General features: G+C 42.7%; 1 long non-coding RNA gene across 1 annotated transcript; it reads left to right on the top strand.

Annotated features, from left to right (window-relative positions):
• Positions 1–1,498: 1,498 nt before the first annotated feature.
• Positions 1,499–5,350, top strand: LOC146655208 (uncharacterized). The gene is made up of 3 exons (XR_014914324.1): positions 1,499–4,682; positions 4,756–4,961; positions 5,041–5,350. It is a non-coding gene; the product is annotated as an uncharacterized LOC146655208 (long non-coding RNA).
• The last annotated feature ends 7,520 nt before the right edge of the window (positions 5,351–12,870 follow it).

The raw sequence follows: 12,870 nt of genomic DNA, 5'->3' as shown, positions 1-12,870 counted from the left end.
GACCACAAAGTTGGTTAATTAAAATACTCTTGACATACACAGACCAGTATCACAGGAGCCTGTTTACTGTCATCATCATTGTCACCTGTGTGTAAGCTCAGTAGGATAAGGAGTGGGTAAGAATAATAAGAAATCAGGAGTTCGATAAGCCTTCATGCCAGGCATTTTTTCTGTTGGTGATCATAACAAAAGGGTCTCAAACTATTCGAATAAAATTTTATTTAAATATAAAACAATTCTTGAAGACAAAGCCTTGCAAAGCCCAACAGGATGTTCAGGACACACTGAAAAGTCACTTCCAGCAGTTGTGGACTTGTATTTTTGATGCCGTTACAGCTTCCATGTTGGAACTGTTGTTCAGCCAAGACATCAAGATTACGCTGAAATGTTTGCTTTCTTCAGCTTGATACATGACCGCTTCTGCCGATAAACACAATCGCCTGCGTCTACCTTGAGTTCCCCTGTTAGAAAAGTACCTCACCTAGACATCCAAAATGAAGCATCCCATAGAGATGCCCAAATGGCCTCAGTGAGGGATGGGAAAGAATCACTGCAGACTCTGAACCAATCAGCCATCAGTCTCCAACTCCTTTGTTTCCTCACTGATACATGAAACACCGAAGCTACAAAAGGATCTCAGCTTGGAGTTGTTCCCTTTTCATTTTTGGGATAATCGCCCCTATTCCCACAGCACCAAATCACAGCAACAATCGCCTCAAGGTGCTTTACACTGTAAGGTAGAGCCTACAATAACACATACAGAGAAAAACCCACCAATCATATGACCCCCTATGAGCAAGCACTTTGGCGACAGTGGGAAGGAAAAACTCCCTTTTAACAGGAAAACTGGTTAACTGATTCTCAGCCTGGCAGCACCAGACGCAGGGAGGGGCGGGGCCATTTGCTGCGACCAGTTGGGGTGAGAGAAGGAGGACAGGGTAGAAGACATGCTGTGGAAGAGAGACAGAGATTAATTTCTTTAAGCAAAATTAATTTGCAGATGTACGAAGATTTCTGCAAACACAATTAACAAGTTAAATTTAATTACTCTCACATCGATTTCTATTTAAAACTTGGGTATTTAGCCTTTTTATAACAGATAAAGCCTCAGTTAATGAAGTTTATGAGCTGATGACAGAAATATTTGCACAATTTTAAACCCAGGCTGCCCAAACTTGGTCCACCTGGCAACAAACCCGTTTAAAGCAAATCATGAGCAGGTTTTACAAACACACCATACACACAATGGATGTATTAAAGGCTGGAGACAAGCAGGCAAATCTTCCATCTGGACCAGATTACCCCCAAATTCCAACTCCTGCAAATAGCTCTCATCTTCAGACAGGACAGAGTCAGAAGAAATGACTGCATAACAACATGAGTGCAGCTTGAGGAACGCTTCAGGTGTGTAAGTCCCCATCATACTGCTTAAAAAAGCAATATTTCCCAATTACGTTCTGTCCACAGAAGAAAGTCGACAGAGGCTGTTGTTCCTGCAGCGATGGCCGCCCAGTAAACGCAGAGTGCCACAACTTTATAAAAGAGTCACTGTTTCATTTGAAATGTACTGGAGTGAAGAAACGCCGCAAGAGAAATCATGTCAGTGGCCTAATAAGCTCTGACTACACTACATCGTCTTGGTAGGAGCTATTTTCTTCTAAGCAACAAGCAGTAAATGATGTGTCCATTCCCTCTGGGTTATGTTTAGCCAATACAAGCAGACACTTACAAACAGCCCTTTAGTTTTAAAGGGGACCAGCTGTTATTCTTTTCCTCATTTCTGTATTTTAATACTTATGATGGTGGATGTTTACTTTATAAATACGTTTGTTGCAAATTATTATAAATGTATATTTCTAATATTGCACTTTTTCCCCATTATCAATACATTTGATTAATGAAAAGAAAATGTAAAAACTGAGGGAAACATCATAGCAGAGGTTTGGGAGAGCTGCAGATGAACAGGAGGTGATGTGAAATGAGGAGGTCTTATACTGTATCCTGGAAGTTCTTGGTGAATCATGTAGGTTATAATGAACTTTGGCTGTAAATTCTCTCATTTGTTTAATGACAATGGCGAGTCAGGACTAGAGAAAAAAACATGCACTCAGTGTGCAAAGTTTCCAGTAACGAGTTCGTTGCTTGCGCAGGGAATCCCTGGGAGTCAAAAGTGCTCTGTGCTCAATGATCTGCAGTTCAAAGCAGCTTGAGGTGACCGTTGTCTGAATGAGCTGGGTGCAGGGCGCTCGTGAAAACTATGTTATTTCTTACACTAACTGCTTGGATCAGACGGTGTCCCAGACAAAGCTTTCGTACAGAACAGCTCAGGATGAGCACGTAGTTACACAACATTTAACCTTCAAGGTAAGGCCCCGATACAGCCTGAGAAACACAGATTTTCCATTTAGGGGATCAAACATGGCAAAGGCTAACATTTCATTTTGTCAGACACATTAGTAACTGTGGTCATAATTGTTATTGGCGTCCGTCCTACTTGCAGTATGTCCCTGGCCCTTACAGCTTAATCACTTTGAGCATGATCTCTCCTCACAATACTGATGCCCCACATTCATACTATATTCTATTTTCTCACAGTACAAATTTTCCTTTCACTGTCCTGATGCATGCTCAATCATTCAGGTAAGTAGATCCTAATGTTTCGTCACTCATCCAGGTGACTTCTTCAGTCTCAGCTGACTTATAAACAGGACATTTGCACAATGACTGAAACCAGCCCACTGAAGGAACAATGGGCTGGGAGGTCAGTTCCTTGATCATTAATATGCAAGTTGTCATGACCACTGATCAACAACCACTGATCAAAGCCCACTGCTCTCTCTTACAGAGATTTGGGGAATGGCTGCAATCACAGCATTGTAAGATGGTGACAGATGATCCTTAGGCCCCCTCCTTCATTCAGAGATGGTCTTTCCCTTTTCACATAAATGGCCTCCTTGACTCCGCGCTCAAACCAGCGTTCCTCCCAGTCCAGGATGTGTACATGGTCTTTGGTCAAAAGTTTCAGTCATTATGCAAATGTACTGTTTACAAGGTCAGCTGAGACTGAAGCAGTCATTTGGATGAGTGACAAAACGTTTCTCCCACTGAAAACTGTACGTCCAGAAGAACAGAATCAACTTTTTGGTACTTTCATTTCACTGTTTTGGCAACTTCTTTAATAAACGCACTGACAGTGCTCTGGGCTCTTATCTTCCGATTGTCAGCCAAATGGAAAAAAGACGTTCCTTTAAGCTGTGTAAGCCGGTGAGTGCAGAAGTCCAATCCAGCTGTTTCACCTGAGAGAGCTAGCCAAGGTAAAGCCACACCTTCCAGCTGAGGTCCAGGTCAAAACTAACCTTAACTATTCCACGGTCTAAACTTAAATCTCGTGACCACAGAGCCTTCTCTGTGGCAGGTCCTAGACTCTTAGATCTGCACCAATGCTGGAACATTTTAAATTGTTATGGTCTGGCTTTTAACACACATTGACCAAAACTTTTGGTTTCAACAGCCTTATTTGTCATTTTAGTGTTTTTTATTGACTTATTTTATTTATTTTTCTATATTTTACTGCATCACTGTTGTGCATTTTATTTATTTTAGTTCACATTGCTAAGGACTTTATGCAGCACTGTTGGTAATGTGCTATATAAGTAAACTTGACCTTGACTTGACCTCATACAACCCCCCACCCCCTTTAACAGAAGCTTTAACAGCTAAACTGGCTTTAATGCCAAAATACATGTTTTTGAAGTTTGGACAGAGAGAAACAAAACTGGAGACGTGTCCTCCAAATCGCTCCGTTCTCTCTCTGACCCTCTGAAATGAGTCGTGGGAAAATCTGCTATCACTGAACGCGCCGCGCTCTCTCTCTCATGTTCTCTAATTTGCTGCGTGTCTGATGAGATGACAGGAGAGGTCCTTGACAATCACAATAAGGATCCAATTATTTTTGATATTTTTCAAAAACAATGTTGCTGGTCTGTTTCCTCTCAGTGGACTGTTATCAGCTGTCACTCAAGTGGTCATACACCTTTGATAGCCCACCCCCTCAGAAACACAATACAAATTGGATATCAATCACACGCAGCGATGTGTCACTGCTACCTTTGTCACAATAATATAGGAGACATTCTACCTGAAGACACTTCCTTGAATGCCTGCATGCAGTTTTCATGAGAGACCTCTCTGCTGTGTATTTGTTATTTTTGTACAGAGGGAGCGATCGCTTCAGCTACAACATTTACAGCCGTGCATTATTTACACACTCTGACTGGAGGCAGGAGCTGAGTATAAGTCAGCCCTGAATGAAGGCCCACACAGTTGTATCCCTTCCAGCATGCAGATCTGGGTTTTGGCTGCGGCCGACGGGTCACCGGAGTGAGTGCATTAGCATCATTATTCCACCTCTGCAGTCTTTGGGTACTGACAAGCCGTCCGGAGTAAAATGGTTTATTGATAAAATATGTGTGGCTGTCTGCCCGAGTCTTTTGATTTGAATCTGTCATGGTCTACGGTGGGTGGCTGGAGTTTCCATTAGGCTCCTGAACTGACCTGGGATCCGCCCCTGGGCAGGGCCAACTCCAGCTCCTGCACACCTGGAGCCTATTGCAGGCTATCAAGCCAGAGGGATTTAAACCACACATCGATGTTCACTCACTGCCAGTTCGTCATCAACCCATGTTGGTAACAGGTCTTGTGTTTCAAATTCTCGCTGTGATTTATCTTACTAACAAAGACTCTTTTGTACTACAGTTGCTGTACCCACCCTGGCTCACTCCACCTCCGGACTCGGGATACCTAGTGATCATTTTGGAAATCCCTCTGTGCCTCACCTGCCTGCCCTCCTGCCATCACACTCCATCTGGAGCCCCGGATCTCAGGTCAGCCTTTCCACGCCACTCAGCCTCCCCTGGATCTTCATCATCCCCCTCTCAAACACTCCAGGTCCCTAACTGCAAGTAAGAATTGCTGCTCTTATACTGGCCACTTCTGAGCTGCCTTCACTAACTGCCTAACTCCTATATCCTCTCCCCTCAGTGTGACTGTTCCCCACTCAGCTCCGTTCCACTTCTCAGGCCTCGTTCCCTCGCCCTAGCCACGTTCCCCTGGGCACGCCACACCAAGGCTCCACGTCTCGTCATTTTCTGTCTTTGCCACGTTTCCCTTTTTTTCCCCCTTGCACTTAACCGTAATAAACTGTTAAATCATCTACTGTCTCCGCTCTGGGTTTCTGCACCTGAGTCCTATTCAGTACCGGCCATCCGTCGCCGTGACAGAATCAGTACATCTGAACATGCGATGGAGAACTATTATTAACATATTTATAATCCCGGAGAGCTGACACACAACCAGGGGCCTGTTCTTCGTACCTCGCTAAGTAAGTTAGCTGGATTAGATTGTTGACGATTTCGCGTGATCTTGGATCGTTCGGTTCCCCGAAGCTCATCCGGGACTTGCTGTCATAGCAACAGAGCCGTAAGCGTAAACCTGCTCGGGAGCAGGTTTACTTTATGTAAACAGGATTAGATCGCGGCCACGCAGGTATGTCCGCTTCATTTATACGAAAGCAACAGCGATATTCCACCACTGTTTCACCATAAATAAATATTATCAATGTAACTAAAGATAATGCAGCACTTGATCCTTTTATTGATTTCACACAGATACATACAGGTCATTTCCTAAAAAAGGGAAATGTACTATTAACATTCTATTACATGTATGTGATTATTACAGATGTAATTCATATTTCACAGTAGTAATTGCAAATTACTTTGTGTAATCAAGATGAGAGACCACGGCTATAAAAGCGAAGGTGGATTTGGGAAGCCTGTCGCAGCCATGTCCTGTCCGTATACGCGAGCAGCCCATTGCGGAAGGTGCAAGATTGATAAGGAGAGTTTTCAGAATTCAGCGTATATTGCGGGACAGACAGGATCCTTTAGCTCAGCGCGACAGTGTGCTCATTGAGAGATATCGATATTCCCGTGAGGGTATTATTTACTTAACCAACTTGTTGACGAGGGGGTGCAGGACCACCACCTGTCTTTTTTTTGCTCTGCCCTTTTCTTGGTTGCTGTTATGAACAAACAAACAGATTATTTCAGGGTCTCTTTCCTAGAGACGAAAAGCAATATAAGTGATAAATATTACCATTCTGTAGAATATTCTTATATTCCACTTTTACTTGTTCCCATGTTCTAGTGGGTCCTGTTGTGGCTCTAATGTGTAAGGGGATATAATATAACATAATATAATGTAATATAATATTGGATAATATAGTGTAATACAATAAATTTACCCTACCGCCTACTGGTGTTGGCCAGAGGGGCCGATGGCGCGATATGGCAGCCTGGCTTCTGTCAGTCTGCCCCAGGGCAGCTGTGGCTACAACTGTAGCTGCCTCCACCAGTGTGTGAATGTGAGAGTGATTGAATAGTGGCATTGTAAAGCGCTTTGGGTGCCTTGAAAAGCGCTATATCAATCCAGTCCATTATTATTGTTATTATTAAATTACTTATGAGTTTAATTTGTCAGCAACTTTCTGCCAGCCCTCTCTCCTTGCTTTTGCAGCCTTTGCAGTGTTCCCTTGCGTTCTGATTAAACTCTGAAACTCCTGAAATCCCTCAATCAAGAGTTCTTGCTCTGCTGCCGAAAAATACCGAGCGCGCTCCTTCGACATTTTCGCCGACCAATCAGAGGGTTGCCGATCAATGTTTCTACTATCGATGCGTAGCCCCTTTTACGACACCCAGTGATCTCACATTACTTCATCCAGCTGTACTAATCGTCAACAGCAGGTGTGTTCGGAGAACCGGATTAGCGAGCTCACGGTTAGCGCGATGATTTGGTCTTGGATGTGTCATTTGATCTTGGATGTAGTGAGCGACGTACGAAGAACGGGCCCCAGGACACACTAAATTGGTTTATTGATAAACTATCAGTCCTCTAAATCTGCAGGAGCAGTCAGCCGCGGGAAATGTTTCAGCGTGTGTGTGAACTCCTCTTTCAAATCCATTAAAAATTGTCTGCCTTCCTCAATAGGTGTTGACCTTACACAGGTTAGCCATTTTTATTTGTCAGTTTACAGGTTACTTATTTATTTATTTTCCCTCCTGGGACATTTGCTAAGCTGACTGTGGTTACTATGGTAACAGCAAACGGGTATATTTGAAACATGAAATTACAAAATTACCAGTTCATGGCTTGACATTATTTTGATCGTCCTCGACTGCATTTCATTTACGTTGACACATTTTTATTAACGAATTAAAGTGTAAACAGATGGATGTAGCCAGCATTGGTTTTGGAGCGAGCCTACCCGAGGGGTGTATTATTTTTTCCCATCTTCCCTCTCTCACCCCAACTGGTCGTGGCAATTGGCCGTCCTTCCCTGAGTCTGGTTCTGCCAGAAGTCTCTTCCTGTTAAAAGGGAGTTTTTCCTTCCCACTGTCGCCAAAGTGCTTGCTCACAGGGGGTCATTTAATTGTCGACTTTGGACACAAAAGAGAGCCACTTTATGACACTGAATATTCTTTTGACTTTCAGCTCGCCGCAGCTTCCTAACCTAATTATTTCTAAGTGCTAAGTTTACAACTAAGGCTTGTTAGCCCTGTATCAAAGCTGCATCCATAAACTGAATACGTTTATGGTAAGCTAATCAGAGGAAAGTAATATAAAAATAATCTCAAGCACAAGCTTCCTGGAATGGCTTTTAGTGCAATGAGTTTTATTATTGGTCAGAAACACACTCAGACAAAAACTGGTTCATCCCAAAGAAAAAACTCCTAAACACAAACTTAACAATGTAGTGTATGCTGCACAGTGCAGTGAGGAATGCCCAGACCTCTACATTGGAGACAGCCAAACAGACCAACGCATGGCACAACATAGAAGAGCCACCTCCACGGGACAAGACTCGGCTGTCCATCTGCATCTAAATGACTAACTACACACTAAAAGTGTGAATCTTTACTTTTCTGCTGTAAATTTTAACACAAGTCTGTGGAGATTTGGTCTGTTTTAGAGAAACTCTCAAACGACCATCAGAGAAACTGTTTGAGGCGCTTTTATCAGCCTCAGAGGTTTCTGCTTGGATTACAACATTAACAAGACAATTTGAGTCCAGCATGGGGAAAATCACTAACAGTCAAAGTGGCTATGTAAAGATGGACACACACTGTCAATAAATTGAATTGGAGAAAAAGTGCAGACTGTGTGGGAGGTAATTATATCAACGATGCTGATGCTTTATGTCATGTTAACACACACCTGACCTAAGCTGGGCAGGCAGAGACTACACACACCACGAGGGAGAGCGCGACAACGAACAGAGGAAGACACAGACAATTTATACACAGGAGAGTGATTAAGGGAGATGGAGACACATGGGAACACAGCTGAACTAAATCATAACTAATGAGACGGGGGAAGCAAAACTGAACATCACTCCCACAAGACAGGAGTCTGTCAACACACACACACACACACACACACACACAGAATAAGACATGTGAACTTGACACTGGGACTGGGGATAAACAGACATGGAGACATGACAGACCGGGAAGACAAAGCGGCAAAAGACAAAGAGATAAACATGGGAACAGGAGGGGAGACACGTGTCGCGACCACAAACGTATTCACGGAGACAGAACACAGAGACACCAGACAGACTCGGGGACATGACTAAGGAGATTGCAGGGAAACCCGGGGACACTGATGACAGAACACAGAGACGAGACAGAGATGGACTGAAGGAGAATAAAACAACCAAGCCAGAAATCAAAGACCCAGAAAATGACACAAAATGTCTGGAAAGTAAGGGTTATTCAAGAAAACGCACACCTTTGCTACACAAGGGCTGCCCACCACCAGTGTTGGGTGTAACACATTACAAAGAAATCTAAACTGTAATCACACTACATTTTTTTCAGTAACTCGTTAATGTAATAGTGTACAACATTCAGTAATCACATTACAGTTGCAATTATCTTCTTACTAGCGTTACAGACGTTCATTAGATATCTGCATGCTGGGTGGAATCAAGCAAACATGCTTTTTTCTTCCTGCCTTGCTACAATCAGCTGTAGGAGTGGCGATGTGGACATCACCCAAAACAGAAACAACTGCAATATGTTGCTAACACAACTTCTGCTCTTTGCAAGAACCTGCACAGAAAGCATGCTAATGCTACGCTAGCCAAGAACCCAGAATAATGATAAAGGTCTTGTTATCTGTTGAAGTTCAGGGCAGCAGCATGTCATCACTCTGGGTTCTTGGTAAGCTTAGCGTTAGCATGCTGTCTGTGCACGTTCTTACAAAGGACAGAAGTTGTGTTAGCATTGTGCTCTTGTTCGTTTGTGCAATAAAAATAAAAGTAATCTTCATATCACCACTGGGAAAGGGAATTGACAAGAATTTAGCAATTCCTGTTCCATTATCAATATCACTTATCAATTCTCACTGGCTCCACTTTCCCCATCACAACAATCACTGAGCAGCATTTCACTAGCAGGGACCACATCCTTGGTAAAGGGATGAGGAGTGTGAATAGTGCTACGGTTTGGGGAAGGCTTGAAGGGGACTGGGGACGGCTCTCAGGCCAGGCAGAACCCCATGTACTAACGAGAAATAAAGGGAGGAAAGGAAGAGAGGAGAGGAGAAGAGAGGAAAGAAAAAGGGGGGGCATGAAAATGAGAACAGCAGGTATTGGAGAAGGGGGGTTTTTATAGCCTGAGGCTGGAGGGTGCGTGAAGGAGGAGTGGTCCCGCTCCTGAAATTCAGATGATATCTCCACATCAAAGATGTTACATTCATGCAAATAGAGACAATCTTCCTCTAGTGTGTGGCACTATAGTCTCAGGTTTACATGGTTAACTGTAATTATGAGGTAATGCACTTGGCCATTTTACAAATAAATGATAATGTAATGAGTAGTGTAATACTATAAGTCACTCTCTCTGGCAAGTAATTAGGTAAATGTGCTATATTACTTTACTTTGTGCTGTCTCCAGCCCTTCCCATCTTGCATTTCTATACAAGCTTAGTGGGCACTAGCAGTTCCTCGATAATGACCACCCGTCTCTCCTCAGTAAGTCCAGTTCCATTGTCTTGGACTGCGTCGATGAATATAGTCCTTGCTCTACTCTAAGAGTTGGAGGGGCTACAACGAGAACCTGTGGCAGTGGTTAGGAGGGGGACAGGGATTATCACTGCCTGCTGCCACAATTAGAATCTAATTCAGTGGGACGCACCGAACAGACTCAGCAGAGAAATCAACAGTGCAATCTGCATCTTGCAGTCCCTTCCTCAACAGTTATTTTCCTCTAACAGAGCACCTTGTGTATTCTTTCTCACACAGACCTCGCTAATGTGTTCAGCAGTAACAAACTGAATGAGCCGCAGTCATCTGTTCACACGTGACGCAGCAGAATCTCATGCTGATGAATCATCCATCTTAGCTGTGCGCTCGCCACACTGTTGTTGTTAAAAGAGTTCAAACATCACAATCAGCAACCGAATCTTCTACATGCACAATGAGAGGTCATATAAGGTAGTAATATTCTGACACTGAAGAAGTCCAAATCCAGCCTGAAGCCCATGTAATGAAACCCAAACATGGAACTTTAACCCCTCTCAGCAGCTGTTTGATTTGGGTTTTTGAACCAAAGCTGTAATCCTACGCACACTTTGACCCTGAAATCATAGATCGCAACTTTTAACCGATTTTAACCAGACTGTCGATCCTCAAGAATTTACATCCCAGACCATCTCATTCATTTTCACTGCAGCCTCCCTTTTTACAGTGCTGGCACGTGAAGGTTCTGTAAAACAAAGGATTTCTTATGGAAACAAAACAAAACAGAAAAAACTCATTACTGTGTTGTCACACACGACTGGATTAACCTTCGAGGAGGCCTGGGGTAAATAAAATAAGCTGCTGGTCCCTACTGATTCCCCCATTTCTCTCTCCAAGCGCTGCATATATGGTAGTAATTAGCAATTACTTTGTGTTCATTGGATTAAGTGAAATTTCATTTAGTAAAATGCACCGTGGAAGCACGAGATAAAATGAAATAATCACGGCCTTGAAACCACATCTAAACTCTGTAACCTTCTACATGGAAATTTTGAAAACAGGAGACTACTCGGGGCCCCTGGGGGTGTTAGTCCAAGGTGCAGCCGCCCTGTTGGTATTCCAGCCTGAACTCTCCTTCACACCGGACTATAATATCAGATGGTCTGGTCTTGTAATTGGTGAAAGTGGACCTGTTATACTTTCCCTTGTCTTCTGTTAGCTGTGGATGGTTATATTGAACATGGACAGTTATAAATAATGAGCAGGCCAAAAGCTCAGGGTTAAGCATGTTTTTAGAGCAGAGTCTACATTTTAATCCAGTGGACCGAGGAACAACAAACCACAGTCAGTGTGGAAGCAGGTTGTTCATCTAAAACAAAAAAAAAGGAGCGAAGAAGAATCATGTTATTCAGGTTGGTCCACTCTGTTATCATCACAGACAGAATAAAAGTTTTATAAATATATAAAGTTTTTATATTGTCTGTTAGATGAATGTGCAATAATTGTACATTTGATTTTTAAATGTAATTATTCAGCCTTAGATCATTTAACCGGACAGGGACAAAATGTAGGAGACAGGAACTGAGTACAAGCGTAACAGTTTACTGATGGAACAGTGAGATTAGTGATGCATCCAAAATGAAGGTGGATGGAATGATCTAGAAAATGTCTGGAGCTGAACTGAATCTCTGACCCTTCTCTGTCTGACCTGACAGCTGGGATAGGCTTCAGCCCCCCCGCGATCCTAAACAGGATGAACAGAAGAGCATGGAAAGTTATTTCAGCCTCATCGTCATTCTAATATCCACATAATCTAACTGTGACAGACATTTATTGATCAACGTGACCGATTAGAACGCAACAAATATTGAAACACTGATTCTACAGTAAAGTTCAGAGTCTGTTAACTGCTGATTGTCCACCTGAAGAGGTGTGGATAAAGTTATGCCTGAAGTCAGTTTGTAAGGAAGATGCATACTTCTTGCCTGACGTCGTCATGAGCTCTTGTCTGTCATTTTTAGCTGAGATTATTAAGCAAAAATAAAACCAGGTTTTCTAAAAACTTTGGGCTCACTCTCCTCATTATGTAGCAGCTGTCGAGCTGTTGGCCATCACATAAAGTCAGAATTTAATACTATATATCTGAGGTAAGAAGAAGAAGTGTTATTTTGAAATGTAGATCATGCAAAGTCACTCTGGTAGAATCTGACTACAGAAACATGGAGCTGGGAATCGGCTCAACAGGTCCAACTTTAAGAACTAAAGATTAAGGTTTAAACCCAAAGAGCCCCTATCTTCATAAAGGAAGAGCTCCTCAAGGTTAACACTTCTTAGGTGGAACTGCAAAAATCTGATCTGCAGCTCTAAACGCTAATATAACTTTAAAATTGTTTTGATCTAAATTTAGATTGAGCTACTTTTTGATATGTAAAGCTTTACAGACTTTTGTCGTCAAACCAATACTGTGCTTTACACATTCTTTTTGTCCAACAAGTGCACTTCATTAAGTACCATTACAGTCACAAGATGACTTACTTCCTCGTGCATACATAGAAAGCCGAAGATGTTCCCCATCTGAGCAGGTCTCAGTGAAAACTTGGATGACCACTGGTTGGGTCAGATAGAGCTGGGGTCGAGGAGGGCTTGTTTAGAAGTGTAAACTCAGATCAGCTGATCAGGATCAGAAGCTTGATTTTGTCCTCAACATTTAACCATCACTGCGTAAACAGCATCAAGGTGATTTCAAGACCAATGCACTCAAATTGAATCCACAAAAAGAATTACCA

This window comes from Rhamphochromis longiceps, linkage group LG13, assembly GCF_057381845.1.
Source record: "Rhamphochromis longiceps isolate RC_006_pf linkage group LG13, R_longiceps_female_GT1.1, whole genome shotgun sequence".
NCBI classification, from domain to species: domain Eukaryota; kingdom Metazoa; phylum Chordata; class Actinopteri; order Cichliformes; family Cichlidae; genus Rhamphochromis; species Rhamphochromis longiceps.
Note: the sequence above shows the minus strand (reverse complement) of the source record. Positions and strands in the feature narration are given on the sequence as shown.